This window comes from Halyomorpha halys, unplaced genomic scaffold, assembly GCF_000696795.3.
Source record: "Halyomorpha halys isolate HHAL.00 unplaced genomic scaffold, Hhal_1.1 Scaffold1311.1, whole genome shotgun sequence".
Lineage (NCBI taxonomy): Eukaryota > Metazoa > Arthropoda > Insecta > Hemiptera > Pentatomidae > Halyomorpha > Halyomorpha halys.
In genome coordinates this window covers 219,865-223,604 of record NW_027115302.1, presented here as the reverse complement: position 1 = coordinate 223,604, position 3,740 = coordinate 219,865, and the positions used below count along the sequence as shown (strand labels likewise).

Below are 3,740 nucleotides of genomic sequence, written 5' to 3'. Positions count from 1 at the left end.
CACTTCAATTACAAAATACTTTATTTTAAATGTAATATACTTTACTTTTGAAATACATGAGTGGAATTTATATTTTAAATACTTTATTTTCAAAATACTAAAAGTTATAATAAAAAGCATTTGAAATACTTATTTTAAAGTATTTTGAGTTACAAGTTTTGCCCAACTCTGCCTACAGCAATCGTTAATCAGGTTTTTAAAGACACTAATTCTCGATTTACTATCACATTTTTGGTTTCAGATACACATTTTGATTTACTGTTTTTGTTGTAGTATTGATTAGTATGAAGATCGTTCATTAGTTTTTCTAAAACCAAAATTCTACTATTTTTATTGCTTACCCTGATTGCGATAATGATGATGAGAATCAACCCTGTATAGTATGTTATGGTGACCCTCTATGGGTAGATGCATTTATAAAGTAAATAAATAAAAAATAAAAATGTTTTAAATAGCAGTAAATCAATATGAGCTTATTCCATCAAATGTGCTCCAGCAATTTTGGAATAATTGTACTTGAAAGCTTATAGACAATCGCCTAACAAAACATTTTGCAGATACCGGGATTAATCAAAATTCTAACATACTAAATAACTTTGAAATTACCACTTTTGAAAAACTAATGAAAGACCACTACATTAGTGAAATCAATGATGCACCTTCTTCCCATAAAAAAGTAGCCATAATTCTTATGAAAGGAACTTAGCACAATTTGACAATGTTAATTTTTTATTATTATTAATTCTATAATAACAGAATGAAATATCAAAAGAAAAAAAAAGAAGAAATTATTTAAAAAATGATTATTTTTTAATAAAAAATTTGGTATAGGCATCATAACTTTCACTTAGCAACCAACTTTGAGATGAAATTAATACTTTTGCATCTCAAAACTGGGACAATACTTCTTCTTATAATATACTATACCATACCATAGCAATGGTATATACAATATATATTAAGAAGTAAAATAAGTTAAGTTGAAATAAAATCAGACTGTTGCCTTAACAACCATAGAAAAATAATAATTATTTCATATTATGTTTTCAACTATTATCTATTACCTTTAACAATTAAACAAAATAATAGATGGGAGGAAGATAGCTGGGTGGCGGTCAATGAAGGTTTGAAAGTAGTAACAAAAAAGTGTTTATTGTTACTATTTTGAAACCTATATTGACCGCTACCCTATCTTCCTCCAATCTACTAAATTTATGTCAACTATCTTCTTCCAATAAAAGTAATAGATGATTCAATTGTTTTTATTTTTCTGTTGTCATGAAAACACATTATGGGTTTGATGAGATGTGAAACATGATTATCAACTATGTATCTGCCTAGGATACAGCAGTTCAACTGAAGATAAATTGGTATACTATCCAACAGGTTCGAAAAAGGCCGGGAGTTCTCGAATATTTCCGATTTCCCAAACGGACGGTTGCGTGAAAACTTTTTCCCCCTTTAGTTGATCATTAAGTTCTTTCTTAGTTCATATTTAGCAATTTTTATTATTATTAACAACGAGATATGGTTAGTTATTTCAAATAAACGATATTAAAGATACTTTTAGGAATTATTGGAGAAGTTTGTCGGGGGGTGCGGTCAGCAAAGAACAACATAAATAAATATGGTTTTGTTTATTTATGTTGTTCTTTGCTGACCGCACCCCCCGACAAACTTCTCCAATCATTAATCTACGGTCAACTATCTACACCTCAATACTTTTAGGAAGTTTATTTGAAAATAAGCCATTTAAGCCCTGTCATGCTATTTCAATGAGACTAAAGCCTAGCTAGTATTGACGATCTCTTGATCGGTACACTGATATACCTAGTTTAATCAAAATCAAAAGAAACGCTTAAGAGAAAACCGAAAAAAATGCAAAACATCGATTAGATAAAATGATACTTCCGGTGTGACAATTTTAACGAGTCAGTTGCTGTAAAATTCTAGGCATACAAGCTGCCTAATTTCAGTTTCGTTGGACTTTTTTGTTTTTGAGCGTTTCGTCGAAAATTCAAATTCAAATTTTTTCACGATCGCGTTTAATTGAAAGTTAAAATGTTACAATTAACTTCTCAATGCTTTCATTACATTTTACAGTTTATCAAGAACTACAGATACAAGAGAGCAAATGGTCAAAACTCACCAGCTAGTGAAGAACCCAGCGTCGAACTGATCAAGGAGGAAAATCTACGTGACTTAAATACAACAGACTGGCCTTATCAGCCATTGCTCACTCCAATTTTTTAATCATTGTTGTTCAACGATGATGCGCGGTCGGGTGATATATTATATTACATTATTTCGCACCATATTATAACAATTCTACTATATTTTATAAATTGTAAAATGACCCTTATAAATTATATATAATACGGATAAAACATTATAGAAAGGTTGTTTCGAATTCCTCGCCATTTATTAAAGCTATTAATTTACATTTCAATTTTTTTTTTTTCTAAATTGTTGGAAAGCATTTTATCCATGTAGGAAATAAAAAAAATATATATGTCCTCAGAATCGTAAATTGTAATTCGCATTTACCGTTTTAGATATTAAGGTCCTAAGCTCTGATCGATTATTATAAGTACAAGTGCCCCAGGGCGAAAAATTACACTCATACGAAAGTCCCATTACCCAAGTTTCAGATCTCTAGTGCACTCTTGTGTGCTATAATTATCCAACGCATATTTATATTTCTTTATTACCATAGCGGCCTAGTGAACCTTATGGTTATTATTTAACAGTTTTATTTACTTTAAACAATTGACAATGGTGGGGAATAGTTTCGTTCAAAAGACACTCCTGACTATTACAATGTTGTAATGACCTAGCAGTTATAAATAAAGAAAGAGAAAAAATACAAACAAAGTAATTAATATTTATAGAATCAATAAAACAAATAACCGGTCTATCTATATAATTAAAACATCATTTGAGAAAATAAAATAATAATGAAAGTAATTAAAAAAATAGTTTATTATAAAGTTTTTAACAGAATGTCCTACCTGTGCTTCAGTCTACATGGCGAAGTTGAATTTCCCATGTTATAAGTCACTACACCTTCAACTGCTGGTAACCTAAAATTAAATTTTGTATAACATTTTTTGATGAATTCATCAATGGGTTTCAGTTGTAGTTATCGGTGTATTTAACTATTTCTTACAAAGTATAGGGGCCTATTGCGATTTTCACGTCCTTGTTTTGGAAAGATTGGAATTATTTTCTTCACAGGCGAGTATCAGTAATGGCCTTAGTATTGTTTTAGAGATGAGGATGGTTGCATCTGATTTTAGTCTAAATTTTCTATTGATGAGAGGACATAACACTGTAAACCTTGCGTAGGTTTGGGTTAGTTTAATATTGATGTGGTAATTCCAGGTTAGGCGGCGATCCAGATGAACACCAAGGTATCTTAGAGCTTCATTAGTAGGAGTCCATTACAATATTTCTTTGCTAAGAAATAGTTTAGGTGGTGCCAAGGAGCATCTTAGAGTGAAAACGTTTGAAGTAAACTTTTGTTGATATTCATGTAATACTTAGCAAAGTATTGTTCTAGATCATTAAAGTGAGTATGTAATGTATTATTAAGTAAATGTGTTGGAAACAACTGTTGTTTCGCCAGCGAGCATAGCTATTGAGGTATAGTACAAGAGCCCAAGAGGAGAAAAAAGGCAGTTATCTCACCCCAATTTTTGATTACTTTAATGAAAACTATGTATAATTAATAGTCAAAA

At 30.3% G+C, this 3,740-nt stretch overlaps 1 protein-coding gene across 1 annotated transcript in view; it reads right to left on the bottom strand.

Annotated features, from left to right (window-relative positions):
* The window catches only part of LOC106689247 (uncharacterized), a 3,192-nt gene extending 978 nt beyond the window's left edge, over positions 1-2,214 (bottom strand). Inside the window, exon 1 of the mRNA XM_014434142.3 lies at positions 2,150-2,214. The gene's annotated coding sequence lies outside the window, so the exon portion shown is untranslated. The remainder of the gene's footprint in view (positions 1-2,149) is intronic.
* Between the last annotated feature and the right edge of the window lie 1,526 nt (positions 2,215-3,740).